At 43.8% G+C, this 24,562-nt stretch overlaps 1 protein-coding gene across 1 annotated transcript in view; it reads left to right on the top strand.

Annotated features, from left to right (window-relative positions):
- LOC311042612 (poliovirus receptor homolog) overlaps nt 1-24,562 on the top strand; it is a 134,629-nt gene that overhangs the window by 71,351 nt on the left and 38,716 nt on the right. The window lies entirely within an intron of this gene.

The following is a 24,562-nucleotide window of genomic DNA, read 5'->3' as shown; positions in this document are numbered from 1 at the left end:
TCTACACCCATCTCTCACTCCCTCTCTCTTTTTCTCTCTCTCATTTCGGTTCTACTAAATCTGTGCGTTGTCAAGCGTAGTCAAATGGGAAACTATACGCTCTCTTAGCGGAGACTTACCATAACTCCAGCAGCAGCCCCCTTGTGCCTCATTTGCATATGTGTGTCCTGGTTGGCTGGGTGTAAACTTGCTGCCTTGGCAACAGGTAATGTGGAATCCTGCTGTAGTTCACTGAAAGCTAACACTTCCGCTACTGTACTGTAGCTGTACTGTTGTCATGCACACAGAGAGAATGGAGAATGATTTTACGGCTGTAGATGCTGTGCACGTGTGCACTTTCATCTTCCTTCACTCGTCCCCAAAAAGAAGATATCTTGAAAATTGCAGGAAGGGAATAGTGAAACATGCACACACTCTGAGGAGAACCGTACGAGTGTTGAAACTGCAATGTACATGTTTGATCAAATTTTCATCACACGTAACGCACCCTCTGCACTCACCCTGCCTCTAGCAGTACACACACACACACACACACACACACACACACACACACACACACACACACACACACACACACACACACACACCTTTGTATTACGATACTTGTGAGGACATCAACATTTGTAACCCTAATCTGCAACGGTTGCAACATTGTTATGAGCTTGTACTGTAGATGACATGCTATGCTACTAGTATGTTCGGTGCGCAACACAGGTATAAATCAGGCATAGTAAACTCTTAACCCCGACCCCTAAATCAAACCTCTAAATGCCTTATCTTAACCTTAACCCCAAACTGAATCTGGTCCTAATTGTAAGCCTAACTCTAAATAATTTTCAACCATGTGATGACCAGGAAAATTGTCCTCACAATGTCTAGTTCTGAAATTCTACTATTCTAAATAATACTTTTGGAGATATTTGGCCCTCACAAGTATAGTAATACACACACACACACACACACACACACACACACACACACACACACACACACACACACACACACACACACACACACACACACACACACACACACACACACACAGGGAGTAAGGGCTGAGGAATGCGGTGGTGTTGCTTTAGCCATTGGGTGCTTCAGGCAGACAGATTGTGTTATCAGCTGGAGAATGTGCAACGCTGGCTGAAACTCCAGTGAATGGAATGGAGCCCCTCTCAAAGGCTGCATTGTTTGAACTCTGACTAAACCAAACTGGTTTGGTCAAAATTTAACAACGGCTGGTGGGCGGAGATGTTAGAGAGGGTTTCAGTGTGTGAGCGTGTGTGTGTGGTTGTTCCAACAGTACACCAGTCACTTACGTGTGTGTGTGTGTGTGTGTGTGTGTGTGTGTGTGTTTAACTGAGCTTGTGTTTGTGTGTGCTTCTGTGTCGTGGGTGTGTATGTTTTTATCTGGGCCTTTGTTCTACACACAGTGCTACAATCATCTGTGTGTGTGCGTGGGTCAAGCATGTGCTTGTTCAGTCATACAGGTGCACACCCGCACGTGCACCCGCCTCACCTCCATGTTAGCCACTCCAAAAGAAACCACTGTCTCGTCAACAGAAAATGGCTCCAGCAGAGATCTGTAATGCAGAGCTTCTTTCATTCCAGGTGATTGTTCACAGTTGGATCTGTGAGTGTTGCTGTGTGTTGGTGTGTGTGTACGTGCTATGCTGGTGTTGATGGTGCCAGTGTTATGGATCTGTATGTCCTGCTGCCACTGTGTCACACGTGGCATGTGTCGCTGCTTCTCTCCTGTCAGTGCACAGCTATTTACTGTGAGTCCTGCCCACCATCTGGACCTGCTAATTGCTTTGGATTTGAGGCTGATTTGAGATGAAGTGTGCACACGCCCGCTCACGTGGACACAGACACAAAATGCACAGACAGTCTTGTCTCGGTCTCTCTCACTTGCATACAAAGACACGCGCACACATGCATACACAATGACACACTCTTGCACAAACACACTCACTCCTCCGGGCTATTGGCTGGTGGTAAAAGACTCCAGCACAGTGGAAAGTGGCGGCAACCTTTAAAGAACCCGCTAGCAACACAAAAACACACTCAACACTTTTTGTACATTTCCATCCATGTGTGTCGCAGATAACAATGCGTGTCTCCATGTAAAAAACGACCGTGACCTGCTCACCGGGACAGAAAAACCTGGTCTGGCTGAATGGTAGGCCTACTGTAAAATCCTGAGTTTAAATGTAACCCTTAAGGGGTCCATTTTTACACTCACGTGGTAAAATCTACACTCGGTATTAACTTGAGTCCTTATAAGCCCCAGTGCCATTGTAACTTGTCGGACAAGCATACACACAGCATGAGGTGTGTTTTTGTCCATGTGTGTCACTGAAAACGGTGTCTTTGTCGATGATTCCTGACAGTTTGAGCTCCACTGTCCGCACTAAAGGCGCATGTATACAGCCAACCAGTGGTGTAAAGTAATTAAGTACATTTACTCAAGTGCTGTACTTTTCATTTCCAATTGTCTATACTTTTACTTCTACTCCAACTCCACTACATCTCAGAGGCAAATATTGTACTTTTACTCCACTGCAATTATTTGAAAACTTTAGTTACTGGTTACATTGCAGATATACATTATTACTTTATAAAACATACATTAACCACTTTATCCCAATTTTATACCTAGGCTATTTGAAAATAGCCGATCTACAAGCTCACAACGCGTCGCATCGCGACGCGTTGTGAGCTTATAGGTCTGCTATTTTCAAACATTTTAGTACTTTTTACTTTTAGTACTGAAAACGGTGCCTTTGTCCACCATAAAGATGCAGTGACGCCGCCTATCCCCCGACACAAGCTAGAAATAATGAACAAGATGCTATTGAACCGAAAGCTTTTGTATGTGTGTTCCTAAGATAACAATGTGTGTGTTGTGTAAGGCCCAGGCACCCCACCCTCACCTCTCAGTAACTCTACACCAGTGTGCAGAGGGAGCAGCTAAACTGGACATCAAGTCAAATAAAGTCTTTAGCACCGACTGTCCGCACTGTTGTTTGCAAGTGATCAGTTTGGATTTGTGTAATCAGACATTGTCAACCTATCTGCATTGGTTGCTGTTGTAACAACATAGGTGTGAGTAAAGCTTAACTTATACTCTGTCAAAAGACGGTGTCTCGCTGAAAATAGCAGATCTACAAGCTCACAATAGGTCGCGATGGAGCATTGTGAGCTTGTAGATTGGCTGTTTTCATCCAGCAACACTGTCATACGATACGACTAAGTATAAATCAGGCTTTATTGTCCGATAACCGTAACGCGTCTTGAGAAATCAGACTTGAATCCCATTTCAAACCACGAATGTGGTTCCAATTGATGATTTGCAATAATCTGCGTGTTTGTCTGCTGTTCAGACTTGATAAAAACCAATGTAATTCCTATCCCGATAGGCCAAACATTGGATTTGGGCTGCCTGTCTGAACATAGCCAAAGTGACCGCATGTACTGTACTGTACTGTACGGTCAGTTTCTACCACTGTCTCCTCAATGCTACTGTAGCTTAATGGTGATGAGAGATGGTAGACAGGCCCTGAGGGCACTCAGGCTGGGCTGCCGGCAATAGTGACCATGTTATCGACCAAGCCGATGGAAGGTGGCAGGCAGTGTGTTGTGTGTGTGCCACGTTAGGGCAGTTACAGTAGGTTATGTGTTTGGACACATGCAGTGAGCGCTGTGCGGTCTGTACCGTAGATACGATTGTCCACAGGCTGATTTCATGTCTTTGTATGCAGAGTTTCATCACAATGTAGGTCCATTTGTATGCATGTGTGCTTGCGTCTTTGTACGCCTGTACGCATCATGTGTGCACGCCGAATGTGCATGTAATGTGAGTGTGATTTGTATATTTAAGCCTGCCTTGGCCCCGGGCAGCTCCAGTCTCAGTTGCTGACAATGATTCCTGACAGTTTGAGCTCCACTGTCCACACTGAAGCCGCGTGTATAGCCAACCTACAAGCCCCACAACACGTCACTGATGCAGCTTGTTGTGGGCTTGTAGGTTGGCTATTTTCAACGTGCGACACCGCCATGCGACAGAGCATAAATTAAGCTTATGAATTAGCAAACATAACCACTTTAGGCTTCTCCACTGATAAATGCTAACACCATGTAACCTCTCACCCTCTAGTCTCAGACCTGACTAATAAATCGCAGAGTGAGTGATGCAGGGTCAGGCCTGGCGTGCTGATGCCTGAATGATGGATGTGGCCACCCCACTGGAATTTAAAAAGCGGCGCCTCTCCCGCTCTGACCCCAATTATCAAAGTAGAATCCTGCATGTTTTTTGTCAGGTTAAATAGTGTTGGCCTTCTCTGTATTGCATGTGGTGACTAAGGCCTTGTCCGTCTGTCTGAGTGACTGTGTCTGTTCAAAACTTATTTTACCGTTACCAAATATTTTAAAAGACAGTTGCCACTCAGAGGTCCATTCACATTGCGGTTTGTTGACAGACCTCTGCAGGCTGTAGGGTCTGTAATACAGCCTGTAGCGGTATAGGTAGGGTCTAGTTGTGTTTGTGGTTTAATCAATTTAGCTGGAGTCCCTAAAATGTTCAAAAACGTTAGTATTTTTTTAGCGCTTAAGTGGTTAAATGTGTCCCATCAGCAGCTACCTGTCCTCGGGCGAGACACTGAACCTCTACCCGCTTGCTTACAGCAAGTCAATCGGCCCAAAAGGCAAATAATGCTACACATAAACAACCTTCATGTAAACGCATACTATGTGAATAACCTACTCTTTGAACATTTTAAACGTAGTACAGTACGTAGAGAGAGACTCGCCAGCGTAATGTCAAAGACAGGCCACGGTCAGACGGTTCGACAAGCACATTGCTAGAAACCGCTGCCGAGGAACGGCACGTCCTGGTGATCCAGCTAATTAACTTGTTTGTTCCCACTACAGAGGCTGACACGGTGTTAAGTGGGCTTCTTGACCATGGACTGTACATTTGCCAGCCGAGCCATTGTTGCCATGTCATAGCAAGGTGAAAGCAGAAGAGGATGGAGAGGGAGAGAACCAGAGGGGGGCAGAGAGACAGAGAGGGGGGGGGCACAGAGAGAAAGAGACGGAAGGGAGAGAGAGACAGCGGGAGGGAGAGGCAAAAATAATCACAGGAAATTGTATCGTTCCTTCTCTACACTCGGTAAACAACTTCATCTGATCTTGTGGTCAGCCACACAGACTCCAGTGCTGAGTCTGTTTTAATACACACACACACACACAGACACACAGCCACACAGACACACAGACACACAGACACACACACACACACACACACACACACACACACACACACACACACACACACACACACACTCTCTCTCTCTTCCATGTGAGTACCGTTGAAAGATTTCTACTGACTACATGCCATCCCTAACACCTACTGTACATGCCCAGCCTTAGCACTTACAGTAACACATCTTAACCTAACTACATTCTACCCTCAAAATGTCCTCACCTTTCCTCCACTGATTTTCCTATTTTTCTGTGGACAATATTGGTCTCCACAAAGACATACAGCAGGAGAACAGGAGACCCCCCCCCCCACACACACACACACACACACACACACACACACACACACACACACACACACACACAAGGCGGACAGACGGACTTCACAAGGGGAAATGGATGCTCCTGTATCCCCATGGCGACCCTTGGGCGTTTACTCTTCCTGTCCCGTGCTGACAGTACCGGGGCTAAAAAGGGGAAAGGGGGGGGGGGCTGCAATGCATTGTGGGTAGGATGAGACACAGAGGCAGGCAGGGAGTCCGTGGGGAGCAGTGCCACCAGAGCGGAGAGAGTAGAAGGAGATAAAAAAAATAATTTGGAATGCAAGATGATGGAAAACAAAACAATGGAAGAAAAGTGTGAAGTTTAATGGGTACAAAATGGAGGAGCGAGTGATGAAGATGTAGACAGAATGAAAGAGGGAGGCAAAGGAGAGACGCAGACGTGGAGAGAGATGAGAAAGAAAAATACACTCAACTAGATGGGTGAGATTGAGAGGTGGAAAAAGAAAGAAGTGAGAGGCAAACTTGAACATGAAAGAGAGGTGACAGTGAGGAATGATCTGTGGAAAGACTGAAAGGTGTGAGGGAACGAGGGGGGTGAAAGTGAGGTGAGAAACACCCAGAGAATGCATAGGAGAAAGACTTGACACAGAGAGACTGAGACATGATGGAGAGAATGAGACCAACAATGACAAGCAGAGGTGAGGGGGGAGAGAGAGCGAGCGAGAGACCTGAGGGTTCAGCGGTTGATCTGAGGATAGATGGAGAGAGAAGAGCGAGAGAGAGGAAGCGGATGAGTTAACCTTCCTCAACACTGACACACGTCAATGTGGGGTGGATGAGAGATGTGTGATCAGAGAGAGAGAGAGATAGAGAGAAGGGGAGGAGCAGGAGGAGGACAAGTCTGATTTAAGATAGAGGGAGGACATGAGGTGAGGACGGAGTGTTGTTTCGGGTGGGTGAGTTGATGCAGCTGTGTTGGTATGACTTCTCCCAGATCTCACTCTGTGTGTGTGTGTGAGAGAGAGAGAGAGAGAGCATCTTTGTCTTTTGACCTTCCTCCTTCATCCTTCATTCTGTGAGGGATGACCTCAACACACCTGCAAAAACACCCAGCATCACTAGATGAAAGACACAGCGTGTGGGTGGGTGTGTGTGTGTTTGTGTGTACTTGTACTAAGCCCAGAAAGGTCTTTCAGGCGTGACTTACCTGGAACGAATCCTCTCCTTGGAAATAAAGCAACAAAGCAACACGAAGACTCTGTAGCCAACAGGGAAGCCTCGCTTTGAGGTGTGTGTGTGTGTGTGTGTGTGCGCGCGTGTGTGTGCGCGAGCGGTAACGTTATGTGTCTGTGATGGTGTAGATGTGAGTAAAAAAATATGTATTTCTGCTTGTTACCACCTCCGCCTAAGAATAGATTATCTCACCCAACTTTATGTGCATACACACAAATTCACACGGACACACGTTTGCACACACATCCATCTTTGTGTGCAGACTGTGCACGTGCGCACAGATGGGTGCGCATGGGTGTGCGTGTGCATTTTGCCCGGAGCGCTCTGCAGATCAGATATACTGGCTGTTTAATTCACCGTCCCAACAGGCAGCTCTTGTAAAAGTGCACACCCATGCACACACTGGCACAACATTCAAAGGTATGTGTACAGAGATGAGACAGACATGTACTCTGTGTGTGTGTGTGTGTGCGCACACACACACACACACACACACACACACACACACACACACACACACACACACACACACACACACACACACACACACACACACACACACACACACACACACACACACACACACACACATACATACACACACTATGTCTGTCTGTCTGTTTGTCTCAAGCTTTGTGTGTGTCATTTTCTCTTGTACAATGTGTGCCTATATGATTCTATGTATATCTTTGTCAGGCAGGAAGCTTGTCTCCATATTGTTTTTATGTTTACTTTCTTCATAAATGGATGCCCTATTTTATACTACTACCTGCGATAGTGTTGCGTAAAAGTACCGAAAATATCTTGTCTACGTACAAGCTCACAATGTGTCATGGGTTTTGAAATACGTGGAAACAGTTTGAATATTGAAAAGAATGACATGCCCAAAATAGGGAATGGACGCCTAAATCGGTGTCGCGCTATGAGCTTGTAGATCTGCTATTTTTTAATAGCCCAAAGTATAAAATAAATTATAGCTCAAGATCCAAAATCACACGGTATGCATTCCCGGATTGAAAGGGTTAACTAATGAAAAGTGTTAACGAGAGCTTGTGTCTAAATGACAGCTACACTGGACCCATTGGAACACAGTACATTTTTTCTCATTTCCTGAAAAATAACAGACAAGACATAGAAGATTTCCACCCGACAACGACCATATCGTCTCTGTCGGGTGGAAACCTCTTATGTCCAAAAATGTTACTTTTCAGGATTCAAATTAAAAAATATCAAAAGTAGCAGATCTACAAGCTCAAAATGTGTCGCTTTGCGCCGCATTTCGAGCTTGTACATCTGCTACTTTTGATATTTTTGTGTGATGCTGCAGTATGATCAAGTTGGGCATTAATTTACGAAAACACACAAGAAGTTGAAATATGGAGATAAAGGAGTTTATGCCTGACAGTAACTATATGCTGTGTGCTGCCAAAGGTGCAAGCAATGTCATCCACCTACTCACAATGTAATGGTGTAAAATCTTGGCATATCAGTGCAAGCCTGGTTTTATATCGAAAATATAATAAAATGGAACTGGGGAATATATATATAGCATCTAAATCGAAATGTGCTCTGACGTGATTGCCAATATTAGCGCTGCTAATCTTGTGTAATCGTATATCAAGGTTTTGGTTTCCACAGCTAATCATGAGTATTGGCATACTGACATACTGAAATGTTTCATTTCATTTACTCTGTGTTGTTATAAATTGAAGTGCAACAAAATACATTTGCTCTCAAAAACATCAAGGTGTAATAATAACCATAATACTTCAAGTTGTTTTCAGTCCAGATCCGGTTATGTCAAAAATGTGGAGATGGATATCCTTTTCATCAAGGCATTACTGTGATCGCAATATCTAGCAAATGACCAGACTTATCCCTTTGAACAGCTACAGGCTCCATTTACTCTAGCTGTGTGTGTGTGTGTGTGTGTGTGTGTGTGTGTGTGTGTGTGTGTGTGTGTGTGTGTGTGTGTGTGTGTGTGTGTGTGTGTGTGTGTGTGTGTGTGTGTGTGTGTGTGTGTGTGTGTGTGTGTGTGTGTGTGTGTGTGTGTGTGTGTGTGTGTGTGTGTGTGTGTGTGTGTGTGTGTGTGTGCGTGCGTGCGTGCGTGCGTGCGTGCGTGCGTGCGTGCGTGCGTGCGTGCGTGCGCGCGCGCGCATTGGAGGGAGGGAGAGAGAAAGAGGGTTGTGTGTGTACCAGACAGAAATATGAAGAACATTCGTGAAAGTGAGCACATAATTGTTGGTCCACATTTTTCAAGTTTATCTCAATTTATTTATTGTAATACAAAAACATCAGTTATACTTATCTTCTCTTTCCCTGGGCCAAACAATAAACACTACATTACACAAACACTGTATCCAGTGATGTGCAATGTGCATTCAGATAGAGTGCGAGCGTTCGTGTAGACCTGAGTGTCGAGCACACATTTTTCAAATGATGGATTGGTGGACAAAATCCAAGAGGTGGACAGAGCCCACTGTGAAACTAGAGTGAAGTGGAGCTTCAGAGCTGTGTGGGATCGACACTTTCTGCTACTGGCAACGACAATGTGTAGTGAAACGGGGAGCGGTCGGAACGTTTTTAAAACATTATGGAGTGGGGTTCAAAACACGTTGACATTACATGAGGATGTAACCCCGAGTATGGTCTAGTCCAATATTAAAAGTGGCTACTGGGAGGGCCGGCCGGCAGACCACGGCATCTCTACATTTATGGATGGAATTTGAGCTCTGTAGTTCATCTTATACGTCATCTTCTCATCCAGCATACACTGCTGTTGAACTGTGTAAAGCCAGTACTGTGCTTCAGATGAAGAAACAGGCCACAGTACTCAAAGCCACAATGTAAAAAAAAACTTTAATAATAAGAATCCAACGTTTGGACCAAACAACGGTCTTCTTCAGGGATTAAAATCACAGTGTGGAAATTACATCCGTTTCACCCAACCGCTACTGACAAGTTGTTAATCACTTCAACCCCATAAGTTGTTGGGCGGAGTCCCGCAGGCCTCTATACTTGTAACTATTCTGTTTTCGCTCTACATTAAATATCGTCGCAGAAAACAGACGCTCACAACACGTTGTTTTGAGCTTGTCTATCGGCTACTTTCTGCAAGAGTTTTACCAAGGATACGGATGCTGGGGTTTAAGTTGGTAAACAGCAACGTTGTCCTTCAAGGTTCCACATGCATGGTGAGATTGAGGGATTAGACTGTGAATGGTGTCAATGACGGTCAGTCCAAGGTCCTCACAACATCACCACTACACACCCATGTGTTTGTGATGGTGGACGTACTGCAGATAGTGAGAGAGCGAGTGTGTGTGTGTCTCTCACACACACACACACACACACACACACACACACACACACACACACACACACACACACACACACACACACACACACACACACACACACACACACACACACACACACACACACACACACGCGCCAAGACTGAGTGAATGTGTGTTGGTGTGTGCATGGCAGAAAGAGGTGTGTGCACGCGCATGTCTTTGTCAGCAGTCTGCAGTGATTCTCTGGCTCGCCTCCTTGTAGGAGCTCAGTCTGTTCCTGCTGGCTTTCTTTGACATCAAAAGTAAAAGCCAGTGAGGAGAATACTGTCTCAACTTCTTTTTTGTGTGTGTGTGTGTGTGTGTGTGTGTGTGTGTGTCTTTGGATGTCCTTTTTGTTTAAGATGTCAGTGGAATGTCCACATGAGTCTGAGCGTACATCTAAGAATAATGTGCACGATGTCTGTGAAGAAGTTCGTCTATGCGTGCGTGCGTGCGTGCGCGCGCATGCTTTCGAGGCAATGACTGACTCCTTTGTGAGTGTGCGTGTGCACAGTCACTACGTGCACCATCATATGCATGTGTCAGCTTCTCTTTTGTAGTCTCAGACTGCCTCTCCATTCATCTGTCTGTCATCCTATCAACACATCTCTCTTTTCCATCTAATCTCTTCATCTGCCCCCCCTCCCCGCCGGCTCTGCTGTCGCCTTATCAACCACTGCAGCTGATAGGCGGATGCTGCGTGAGTCTGCCCAAAAAACACAGCTGTGGGTGTACGTGTGTGTGTGTGTGTGTGGTTCTGCAGGCGTGTGTGTTTGTCCACTTGGGCCTGTGTGCTTATGAGTGTTCATCTCCGCAACTGTATTTGTGTGTGCGTGATTCTGTCCATCTCTGAAAGTGAGTGTGCATCTGCAAAAGTGTGCTCACTTTTGTATGTCTCTGCAAGCAGAAAGCGATGTGTGTGTGTGTTCATCCTTTTGTTTCTGCAAGTGTGTATGTGTGTGCGTCCACGTGTTTCTGCATGTGAGTGTATGTGTATGCGTCAGTGTGTTTCTGCAAGTCTGCGTGTGTGTGTGTGTGTGTGTGTGTGTGTTTGTGTGTGTGTTCTACAAATTGTCACTGTCAGGTGGAAACATTGTATGTGAACTACCTGTGTTCCTGGATCCGGTGTAGTTATCATTTAGTCACACTTAGTCTTGTTAATGCTTTTGATAGCAATTCCTATGAATCCCATGTCTATAATGCTTTATAAACATACTTAATTATACTCTGTCTATAACGCTGTATAATTATACAGTAGTTATAAGCGCTCATAGTCATAATGCATTATAACAATAATCATACAAAATATTTTGCTGAGCACTCAGACATGTTTTGGCAAGGATCCTAGTGTATTTTAATTATCATAGTTCTAATACATTATAATATTTTTTATAATGTATTATAATCACTGGTATAATGCATTATAGTGTGATTATAAGTTATCCTTATCCTTATTGCCATTATAATGTAATTATAAGTCACTGCCAATCAGTGGAGCTAATGGGTCGGGTTAGCCAATCAGGGAAGCCAGTGACCACACCCCTCCCAAACACACAAAGAGTGTGTCTGCGGAATTGGTGAATCCTCCGCAGTCCCGGGGGCCGGCCAGACATCTGTGTTATTTTGGTTCTCGGAAACCGTTGGTCTGATGAAATTGCCACTTGGCACTGCACACCCCGGTCATATGGATCAGGCACGCCATGTTTGAGGCTATTAAGTCGGGCAGTGCTCAAGTTATGCCTGGGACACAGACAGACATAAAAAATATATATGTCTGGAGCCGCAAAATATGTTTGCTTTATTTAGTTTATTTGTGCTTTTTCTGGTCTTTCATTATTACTTTTTAGTGGTGCCAACCGCTCTATACGTGGCTTTGTCCGTTTGTCCGTCCGTATGAGCCTGACGGCAAAGAAGAAACACAAACACACGCACACACACACACACACACACACACACACACGGCCTTGGACATTGCCTATGCCATCTCTCCTCTCTTTGGCCACACGTGCCACTGCTTATCAAAGAGGGGTCCAGGGACCCCCAATGATGTTATGTCCGTCCGCCCGTTTAGAGCACGGGATTTCAAACAGCTATAACTCCAGTTCGCAGCATGCCACCAAGTCCACATTTGGTATGTGGACTTAGACCACCAATAGGCACGAGCATGCATTGATGCAGTTATCAAAGAGGGGTCCAGGGACCCCCAGCGCCCGTATGAGCGGATGTCCGTTTAAGCCCGGGATGAGCACGGGATTTTAAACAGCTATAACTCCAGTTTGCAGCATGCCACCAAGTCCACATTTGGTATGTGGACTTAGACCACCAATAGGCACGAGCATGCATTGATGAAGTTATCAAAGAGGGGTCCAGGGACCCCCAGCGCCCGTATGAGCGGATGTCCGTTTAAGCCCGGGATGAGCACGGGATTTTAAACAGCTATAACTCCTGTTTGCAGCATGCCACCAAGTCCACATTTGGTATGTGGACTTAGACCACCAATAGGCACGAGCATGCATTGATGAAGTTATGAAAGAGGGGTCCAGGGACCCCCAGCGCCCGTATGAGCACGGGATGAGCACGGGATTTTAAAGAGCTAAAACTCCACTTTGCAGCATGCCAGCAAGTCCACATTTGGTATGTGGACTTAGACCACCAATAGGGACCAGCATGAATTGCTCAAGCCCCGCCCCCTCTGTCTTCCCATTGGCTGGCCTTCAAACAGCCATAACTCAAGTTCGCAGCATGCTATGGAGTACAAATTTTGTACATGGACTAAAGCCAGCAATAGGGACTAACTGTCATTACTTAAGCCCCACCCCCTCTGTCTGCCCATTGGCTGGGCTTTAAACAGCCATCATTCCAGTTTGCAGCATGCTACCAAGTACAAATTTGGTAAGTGGACTCAGACCACCAATAGGGACGAACTGAAATGAGTTAAGGCCCGCCCCAAAGGCACCGCTTCCTTCACACAGGGTGTGATTTTTTATTGTTTGCCAATTTCTCAAAGCAGATCAAGCATACCAGAAGCCAGCAGCGTTTGTGGTGAAAGCAAGCAAACATGTCCACACATTAATAAATTATTTATTTTCCTTCAAAAATGTCTTTCTTATTTTTATCTGGTGTATAGGCGACACTCTTTTCTGAGAATGTAAGAATAACTTTATGCCCAGTACAATGATAAATCATGATTAAAATGTAAACAACTAAAACAAAAGAAAACCTCTTCCTTATACATACTTCTTTGCCCAAGCAACTGGGAGCCACAGGAGAGGCCTAAGCTCTAGAGCAGCAGGTTGCCTACCCCTGGATTAACGTATTAAACTATGATATAATTATAATACGCTATGATCCTGGCCCAAATAAAATGTTTGTGAGTGACTTGTAATTATGAAATATACTGAACCTTATTAGTCAACCTTATGTCAATCAATCTCTATTTAATTTCAGACTCTAATAGGTCCATATAAAAGACAATACAGGGGACAACACTACAAAGAAAAAATAAAAACGCATGAAAACGAGGTACATGTAAAAAACATTCAGACACCCTCTCCAATGTCTCCAAAACAAGAAGAGTGCCTAATGCTGCATGGTTTTTGAATCCTTCAACCTCGTCATAAAACATCATAAATTAAATGATTATTAAACATTCAATGAGTTCAGTGAACTCATAAGATTCAGTGTTATGAGATTTGTATTTCTAACTATAATTATACAGTGCTATAAGCAGATTCTAATGCATTTTAAGTATTTATGAAAAAACAAATGAAATATTTTTCATAAGGTTTCTGACCGACAACGACGATATAGAATTGACCTAAAATGAGAATCATCGCCGGCTTCCGCTTTCTCTCCCTTCCAGCAGCACTTGTCCAAAGCTCAGTCTCGGTGAATCCCAGGGGCAGCCTTTTAAAAGGGAGATGCATTATTGATTTAACTCATTAATTATTGCCCCATTAAAGTGAATCTGCTCGGCTGTATGGGAAATTGCTCCAAGCTGTTAAGTTTTATAGCCATGATAGCCTAAAGAGATGGTCTTCCTCGATGTTTGCGCGTCGGGCCATATATTTTCTTGCTGCGCGTGTCGCCGTTTATCCTTGAGTGTGCGTGTGTGTGTTTGTCTGAGCCTGATATCTGTCCATGTGTTTCAGGGTTTTTGTGTGTGTTTGCCCTGTTTACGTGTGTGTGTGTGTGTGTGTGTGTGTGTGTGTGTGTGTGTGTGTCTTGATTTACGTGTGGGCGTCTATCCATCCCGAATCTAGTGTAGTGGTCAGTGACCTGTGTTATCGCACCTGTTAGAAACCCCCAGTGTCTATTCTGATGCTCCCCTCGCCGCCACCACCACCATCTTCCCCCAGCATCTAGCTACTTCATCTGCACTGCCTGTCAATGCTGCATCATGGGTAAACGATACTGATTCACGCCTCATGTACTCTCCAGTGTGAGAGAGAGAGAGGGAGCGAGAATGAGAATATTATAGCACCGTATTCCCAGACAGAACAAGCACACACACCTTCCACTAAGCAATATCTGCTGTCCGCCTCCAAGCCGAGTAGCCGACCCATACGATACAGTAGCCCTGAATTAACTTCCAGGGGGAAATTAGTTGGGGTTTGTTTGGATCGCCTTCTATAGGTTGAGCTTGATGTCATGATGCCAGAACGTGAATGTGATTAGGTTAACACACACAGACACACTCTCACACACACACACACACACACACACACACACACACACACACACACACACACACACACACACACACACACACACACACACACACACACACACACCTACCTGTGTAATACCTTAGTGCAGTCAGTCGGTGGTTCTCAAAGTGGGGTCCAGTATACTCTCAGGGTTCCTTAAGGGGGTTCTAAATTGACCCTACAAGTCTGTAACTCTGACAGTATACAAATGGTCCATTTGTATACTGTCAGAGTTAAGGGTGGTCCTTGAAATGTTAAAGCTTCAGAACCGCTGCCTTAGTGCGCCCGAAAATAGCAGATCTACATGATCACGTGACGTGTTGTGAGCTTGGAGATATGCTATTTTAAGCAAAGAGATTTGGTGTAGAGGGAAAAAAGGAGGGGACAAAATATAGATCCCTGCGGGACTCAAATCAGCTAAGTATAGACTGTAGGCGTCCAGGTGTGCATTGGGATTTTGTGAGAACTGCACATTGCAATCTATGTATCTATGTAGTGTACTACTGTATACAAAAAGGTTTGAATAATGTTTTTTATTTACTATATCAGTACTTTGTGCGCATATTCTACTACAGGCTACATTTTTTTTTCCACTTTCAAACTGGCGTCCCTATTTTGGGCAAGTCATTATAGGTAAAAATCTCAAATTGAAATGATTAATAATTTTCATTGCAATGCTTTGTGAGCTTGAAGATCAACATTTTTTTTATATGAATACAGATGTGCCTTGAGATTTTGACTTGACCATTGGTGTGCCTTGGGCACAAAAAGTTTGAAAAACATAGTTTATCCAAGACCCATCCCTGTGAACACACAGGTCTAGCAAAAGCACACACTGTCATTCTCACCATGCAAGATGTCATTTTGTATCATAGATGGAAGCTTCTGTATTAAGATTTCGAAAATGCGAGTTTGACACCCCTGATTAAGAATGTTGGAGGTGTGATGTTTAAATGACGTTAATTGACACAAATTGATGTTTTTCTGGTTAGTTTTTGATTGCATTTGTTAGTGTTTGAGTTTTACACACACAATGCACTTGGAAGGGTATGTACTCACAATAGAACACATTAGGATTCACATTCAATATCAGCAAGTTCCCCATTAATATTTGACTCTCACAAAAGGACCACAGACAAAGATGCAACTGTAGAAAGTGTGTAATCTATTTTTCTCTCCATTATCATGGTGTTGAATTTTAATTAATGAGGTGTTTATCCAAGCCTATGACGTGTCAACACACAGGAAAAGCCAACATTAACCATTCAGCGATGTGTGAAATGTATATGTATATTATGTGCAAGAGCTGCATTCAATTAGTTATATTATTCTGTGTGTACATGACGGAACTGCATTTGTTATCGCACCAACAGAAGCGTATCAATTGTACAGTTGATGATAAATGATACAGAGAGATCAGATTGCATGTGAAGCCATGTGATTTGTGCTCACATCTCAATGTCACTTAAGATTTTGACTCTCACTGACGACCGTGTCTGTTCCGGCAAAGTTCAAACTAAGTCACAAAGTTTTGACAAACAACAAAGCATTTCTGAACCATTTCACCATCTGTTTTCTTCTATCGTCCTGGTTTGTTTGATTGCATTAAAACACTAATTTGAATACGGTAAAGTGGCGCTCTTAGATACTAGCCAGCGCAGTGTTTTTACAGTTCCACAAAATATTGTTTGAATGCAGAGATTCCCAAGTATCTATTATCTATCTAACTGGCAAAATTACAGCCCACTTTCCCTTCATTTGGAGAACTACGTCAACTGTAGACCGATTATAAAATCGTAAAATAAGATGCGCTAAAAGCCAGCGTTCATGCTGTGGGTTGTCTCTTTTCATTAGGCCCACCTTTTTGCTCCATTACCGCTGGCTGTGCCGATTCTGCTGCTGCGTGGCAAGCTGCCAAACCCATCAACTGTGCTGCCGATAAACATTAACGTTACCGCACTCAACCAGAGGCCAAAAAGTAGGCCGCTCATTCCCCTATGTATTTTGTATTCTTTTTACCTGACCTAGACAGAAGGCTTCTTAATCTGGGAGGTAGACAATGGAGGGAGTGGGTGGGGAGTGGACGGTGTCTTCTGGAGGATTGGATCTTAGATTGAAATCTAGCGGAACCTGCAACCTGCGTTGGTGGGGTGTGCTGACCTCTGCTGTGTGGGCACACAAACTAAGCGAAAAAGAAAGTAGTCGCTCACTCCAGTCTCAATGCAAAAATATGTATTTGGGCTATAGCCAACTTTTCGACAGTACTGTATGTCTTCATCACAGCAAATGATGTCCTTTATTCGCCCTGATGAAGATGTATAACTACGTTGAAACGTTGGCAGTAGCTCAAACTAATATTTTTACATCAAGGCTGGAGTTTGTGACTAGTTTCTTTTTCCTTCAAAGTATACCTTGGCGGTCGTCAGCATGTTCCAGTGTCTCTGGTGTATGACCAAAGAAGAATTCCTCGGCACAAAGAAATGAGTCAAAATCACACATTTCTATTGTTGTTTCACAATATATCTTTGGTGTTTCTTTGACTTTTTGATTGCATTGTCTCGACTCTGTATTGAGTTTTTCTCCCTCTCTCTCCCTCCCCCTCTCCCCTGTGGCGTATGATCATATGGCTGGGGTTATTTATCGGTGTATTACCCACACTGTCCAGATGCTGCTCTCTACTCGTTTATCGTGCACATGGCCCGCACTGGCGTTGATATATGGAGCTGATATATGGAGCTGTAACACTTGCGTATATCGCTACAGCATCGCCTACATGCTTACAAACTGTCTAGCCTGCAGAGTGTGTGTGTGTGTGTGTGTGTGTGTTCGGTGTTTGAGAGTATTGATGAACGAGGGACTGTGCGATTGTAAACCTATGTGTGTTTATGCATGTTGATGAGAACGAGAGTAAAAAATGGGAAAGGATATAATGTGATGTGTGTTTGTGCATGTTCAAAGAGATGCATAGAGTGAATTAGCTAGAATGGGAGAGATGCAACTTTATGCTGAGTGTGTGTGTGTGTGTGTGTGTGTGTGTGTGTGTGTGTGTGTTGGGTAATGTTTAATTTCCCTGGTCATTTAACCTGCTTTAAGGCCGGTGGTTCTGCTGTCCTCCAGGTTCCCTCTACTGCGCAATCGCTATTCATTAGTTGCTGTTTGTGGATGGTTGGGTAGAGTGTGTGGTGTGCACATGCTTGTGTGTGTGTGTGTTGTGTGTGTGTGTGTGTGTGTGTGTCCTCTATTTGTTTTTACTATACCAATTAAACTGGAATAATGATTTGTGTTCAGTATTATACTATTGTTAGTGTTTGTTTAGTGCAGTACTGTATGGTATGTTTTCCCTCTCTCTCACATACATACACACACACACATGAGACACGTCTGTCTGCGACCTTTCATGGTGTTCAGTGTCCTTGGTTTCATTCATTAGTTGCCTTTGTGGGGTTTGGCTTGCATCATGTGTTGTGTGTATGCTTTCCTTTTATGCCTGTGTATTTAGTGTGCGTTTGTGTGTGTGTTTATGTGTGAGCACACTCAAACACACACACATTTGTTTGTCTTGATATACATGTACAGTACATGTACATTTTCGCTTAACTTCTACGTGGGTGTATTTATTGTGGGTGTGCCTTTGTGCCCCTATGTGTTTATTTATCTGTGTGTTGGCATACATGTGTTTGTATGCGTGCGAGGGCTCAACCTTTCATACATTATAAAAGTCTACATTGTGTGTAAGTGCATGGGGTTCATGACTCATGCACGCACGTGAGCATGCAAGAATGGAAGGGGGCGAAGGAGCCAGCATGCATGTGTTTACATTCAGTCTGTGTGCATGTGTGTGTTGTGTGTGTGTGTGTGTATATGTGTGTGTGAGAGTGACAGTGGAAAGTCTCAAGTGGGAAACTGGTTTGTGTTTGTGTGTTTTTCTTACGTGTGTGTGTGTGTGTGTGTGTGTGCGTGTGTGTGTGGGCTGCAGTGTACTTGTCACGGTGCAACGAGCCGGGCCTCGTATTAGGCAGGTTGGCCTGCAGGGAGAATTCACTAACACTTGACCTGTTTCACTGACTCATTTATGTGGATGGAGAGAAAGCAAGACAAGAGAGAGAGAGAGAGGGAACGAGGGAGGGTGGAGGAGGAGGACACAAGTGGTTAGGGGTTATTGGGGGAAGAGTGCAGATGAAAAGCAAAGGAGGGGGGGATGGAGAGAGACGGAGAGAGAGAGAGAACAGCTGGGAAAGCTAGCGGCAAGAGAGAGGAGAGGGATGATGGTGCCTTTGTCTGTCTTTTCTCACCATCCGTCGCACTCCCTCCTCCTCTCATTCTCCATCACATTCTGTCTAAAATGCTTTCTCCCTGTTTCTGTTTCTCTCTCACTCACTCCCCTACCGTCTTTTTAATGACTGTCATTCTATCTCTCCTGCCGTCTTAGCATCCTCCTCCTCCCCTCTCTGTCTGCAACCCCTCTCTCTCTCTCGCCCGCTTACACATTCTCTCCCTCTCAGTTTTATTTCAATTTCAACTCACTTTGTTGGTATGACAAATGGAACCACGTGTTGCTAAAGCAATACATTAAAAACGGTTACATAAAGCAATTAAAACCAAAATACATTGTTCTCTCTCTGCTTAAATCCATCAATCCCATCCATCCTCAATTCAGTGGCTTTTTTTCCAGTGTGTCTCATTACTCAGTCGTTCAGGTCAGAGACATAGAATGCACTTTAACTTGAAACATCCTACAACAGCTGCTTTATTGAAATGTTGCTGCTTGTTCAGCCGCCAATTACTGCTCCAGCACCATGTACTACTGTACAGCATGTGGGTGGGTTTGTGTACATGTGTTTTGTGTGTGTGCGTGTGCGCGCATAATGTGCCCCCTATTTGGCTGTGTGTTTGTGCATGTCCATTTCTGTATTGAGTTTCCTGTGTGTGTGTGTGTGTGTGTGTGTGTGTGTGTGTGTGTGTGTGTGTGTGTGTGTGACACTGCATGTGTGTGCGTGCATGTGTGCTTGATAGTCCACTGAGGTCCTCCTGTGTGCTCCATCTTTATTGATGGTGTGTTATTTCACTGTGGGCAGTCTTCAGGCGATGCGCTCAGATTCCTGTACATATTTCTTATAATATTTAATTTACATTTTTTCCCAGTCACCAGCACACCTATGGAAGCCCATTTGTAAGTGTAGTTTTTTCCTTGCAATTCCAACTTTAGTTTAGTTCTCAGAATTGTGAGATAGGTAATAGGCAGAAAAACAGCCTTTCAGTATTCTGAGATATGTCACAATTGTGTGAAGCAATCTCTGAAAAAAAGCCTAAATTGTGATTCAAGTCCTTTTTTTTTGCATTTTTAGCATAGCGGTGAGTTTTAATCTCACAAAAATGCAACGTATTGGTGAGATTAAAGGTATTTGTGTGGTGGGGGGGGGGGCTGCGCCAGAAGAGCGCAGATAAGGTCGATGGATCGGATGGAAATTGACGTTGCCTGGTGGCATGAAGGACTCCGCCGGTCGGTCGGTCGGTCGGTTGTTCGGTCGGTCGGTCGGTTGTTCGGTCGGTCCGTCGGTTGTTCGGTCGGTCCGTCGGTTGTTCGGTCGGTTGCGTCGCGACGCTACTGACGGCGACGCGACGCAACCGACGCTACCAACGCCGTCAGTAGCGTTTCGACGCTGGCATGGCAACGTCGAGGTCGGTATCGGATCTCGCTCCTCCTGCTTGTTTTAACCTGTATACTGCACCTACAGTATTCAGTATTCTTCTCTGCCCTTGCCTCCCTCTCCCTCCCCCTGCCCTCCTTTCCACTCTGTTTTCCACTCCTCTACAGGCCGTTTGTCTTTCATAGCATAAAGTAGTCGCTAGATCTATGAAAGAAAACTATCGGAGAAAGTCGATACTTTCATTAAGTTGATTGTTTTAAGTCAGCAACACGGTTTGTCATCTCTCTCTCTCTCTGTCTTCCCCTTTCCTCTCCCTCTCCTTTCTATCTCTATCCATCTATTTATCCATCTGCTGCAGTTCTATCTATCGCTGTCTGCCTCTCTATCAAGTGTAATTTTCTCTTTCTATCTCATCTCTCGTTCTTTTCCGTCTTCTGCATCCCTCTCTCTCAACATTTGCTGAGATTGTCTATTACTTGTTATGAAGGAAGCGTTTTTATATTGCAGCTCTGTCTCTAACTTAATGTAGTGCCACTGCTAGCTCAGCCACTTCAGTCGCTCCGCAAAGTGATCGGTAGTTCTCAGCGGAGCTAAACCGAATAAATAGAGGTTAACCCATTGAGATCGGGAAAGCATCAGTGTCATTTTAGATTTCTTTGGCTATTCAAAAAGTAGCAGATATACAAGCTCATAGCGCAGCACCGAGTGCCGCGATATGAACTTTTAGATCTGTTATTTTTGAAAAATCTTGAAAATATATATTTTTATGCGAACATTTTAACTCAAATCTTTGCTTCTGGGGATTCTACAAATGTCTTCTAAATCCTAACAGTTTTTTTTTCAGTGGTTCTCAAAAAATGTCAAGGACCACCCAAAATGATATGTATTTGGCCATCGACCCCCATCTCAAAATATGTTGTTCCAGGGACCCCCCAGAAGCAAAGATTCGAGTAAAAAATGTTCGCTTTAAAAAATACATATTCAAAGATTTGCACACATTTTCACGATTTTTCCAAAAATAGCAGATCTACAAGATATGAGCTTATTATCTGCTATGTTTTGAATAACCAAAGAAATCTAAAATGACACAGATGCTTTCCTGGTCTTAATGGGTTAAATCAAAATGAAAATAGCAAAAACTCTTCCTGTCTCTTCTCACATGAAGTTACCCTTCCCTTCACCTGGGCTGTCAGATACTGCAGTACCCCCTTCCATACTAACAGGGGACACCGGGTTTGTTTTGCTTCAGCACCTGTAACTCACTGAAATGTTGAGCTGGAATACTCTGAATTGTATACAAAGGACCCACATTTATTTACTGCGAATGGAACCGATTGAATCCTCTGCAAGAACATTGTGTGAGTTGATGTCCAATACCAGGGTATGCTGGAACACACGTTGGGTTAAGTTGTAAATGTTAAAGAAGAGACCTATATAATGATATTTCTACCAAGTCAAGGTGGACCTTTCTATATGATATATGATACTGTAAATTCAATCTATAACCTGGCCCACATTTTTCTGTTCATGACGCAAGTACAAATTGACTACAAGACCATAACCATCAGTAGTTTAATACATTATTTTACAACATATTTCATACACTTTAATGTATTGTTAAAATCCTTACAATCCTTTGATTATTCCTGAAGTAATATTTCACCATCTCATCATTGGCAAGCAAACCCCTGTTACCGTAGTCTTTCTTTTTCACTGCCTTTCCACTAAGAACCAACCCCACTCCTGTCAGCCATTGTTTAACTAGCTGTCAGCCATTGTTTAACTAGCTGAATAATTAATACGTTTCAGAAGCCTGTCTTGTGTAACTATATGATGACTTGGTGCATTTTAACAGAGATATTAAAAAGAGGCAATATGTAGCTATCTTGCCCAATAGTTGTAGGGTGTGAAACAAGTCATACGTTCAACAAGTCATAAGTGTATTATTTTAGAAATGTAATTTGTATGATTTTATTGGTGAAACCAGATTATGATGTACTGCAAATCATGATAATCTGTATGATTTGGTGGAACCAGAGTGTGATGTGTTGCAACAGAATATTATTATGCCAGTCTAGAATGTTAGCCTGGGGAGATGGTATAAAAATAGAAGAAAATAAAGATGTACAAGGATTCATCTTCTGGATGCTGAAGGTCAAAAAATCCTATAAAGATTTTTGCCTTAATCCCACATTTCTCCGACTGCTCTATAACCTCTAGTGAGGACCTTGGTTCCTCTTTTCTAAAAAAGGAACGGCTATAATAGCACCTCTGAAGAAATGGCTATTAGACCAAAAGGGCCCTGGGGTTGGCTGATATCTAACTATATAAATGGCGACCGACTTCCGCACCCTCGGTGTCGACACCCCACAGCTCTGTTATCGAATAAACAACGCACCGCCAGACCACATGTCGCCAACTGACTCGCCACGGCGGCCGCGCTGAATTTACGCCTCGCGTAGGGGACATCTCACTGCTCACTACACCTTTTCCACCGCGCAACATAATTCATTCTACTCACCAAATGTCGGACAAAACGGAAGGGGAGGCAGCTTCGTACCGTTTACCGTGCGCACGACCTCATCACCACAACAGCAGCCAGCCGCTGCGGGGGGTTTTTCCTTTTTTTCCAAACTTTTTTTTTGGTCACCATTTTCTCCAGGCACCATTTCTGGTGTAACGTGCGGCAGCATGCGCTGGGCTGCCAGGTTTGCACAGCCAGCGCCAGCAACAAGCAACCACCTTCATGAAAAAAAAAAAAACACCGAAATGGTCCGCCATGTTCCAGGGGGGTCCCCGCGCGTCCCAACACTCCACAGGGGGTCCGTCGACCAGCAGGGGGTCCGCGGGGGTCCCCCTCAAACATCAAAAATATATTTTTTTCAATTTTTTTTTTTTTTTTTTAAACTTTTCCACAGTTTTACTCCGGCGATTTGGGTCCCCCAATATACACGCGGCCACGCTGGGCCCCGTGCGCGGCTGGGGTTGAGGGGGGCGTAGCCCCCCGAAACTCTAGTATTATTATATTATAGTAGAACTGATCATCTGCTCTGGTTTCCTCCAAATTATGGTAATGGACCATATAACTATACTGAAGATTGTGTTCTGTTTTAATCCTTTCATTCATTTTGTTTTGACTCTTAACTATATGATCTATGGATAATCACCTGCTAAGCTAAACTGCCTGCAATAAAAGCATATCTATATAAAATTCTAATTAAGGACTTTTATTCTCATCTGGGAATCTCATCTGTCTGAGTGAATAGTAAAATCTTAGGTCCTGCATGCTGAATATTTTGAAAGGTTGGCTCTAGATATGTAAATGAACATTTCCTTGGAATAAAAGTACAGTATATTTAATACTAGTAAATAAAATGTATTACATAACGACTAACAACAACATATCTCATTAAGAGAGGGGGGGACTGGGACTCCCAGGTCACATCGACCTTCATTTAATATTCTGCATGGGCCTCCCTCCTTGGCCCCTCCCATTTTGAAAGCTGATACGCTTTTAAAGCATTACCACCATACCACCATGAGTGCCTACATCCTTCCTCTAATATTTCCATTGTTTTTCCACATTTTGGATCCAGGATTACCACAGATACTTTTAACTATCACTTTGTTCTCCACTGAGCACCTGGTTGTCTTTTCTCCCTTACCAATCAATCAATTACAGCATTCAGCATTCTAAATACAGTACCACAGAAGTCACAAGGATTACAGTCATAGTAGTAGATTGACCAAATCTACTACTTTTTGTCAGGTAAAAAGGTTGTAAAAGGTAAAACAAAATACAAATACATTACATGAAATAACTTTGAAATGTTGTGTTGCATGAGTAGTTGGTTTATTTGCACACTCGGTTAACTTTACATCATGTAAATTTACAAGAGCAGCTGCCAAAATATGTCATCCCTTGTCAACAGTGGTTGACATTGCAGCATTGTCAATGGAGTGGCCTAATCATGAAGAGATATGGTGGATACAAACACAAAAGTGGAACAAAAAAACCTAATTACAAAGAAAAAAGGGAACAAGCGATCTCTAAACTCCGCACATTTCATGCATATTTTTTTTTGCCC

Source organism: Gymnoscopelus microlampas (assembly GCF_963454915.1).
Source record: "Gymnoscopelus microlampas genome assembly, chromosome: 3".
Taxonomy (NCBI): Eukaryota; Metazoa; Chordata; class Actinopteri; order Myctophiformes; family Myctophidae; genus Gymnoscopelus; species Gymnoscopelus microlampas.
The sequence above is the reverse complement of the archived record's forward strand: the minus strand, read 5'-3'. Positions and strand labels throughout refer to the sequence as shown.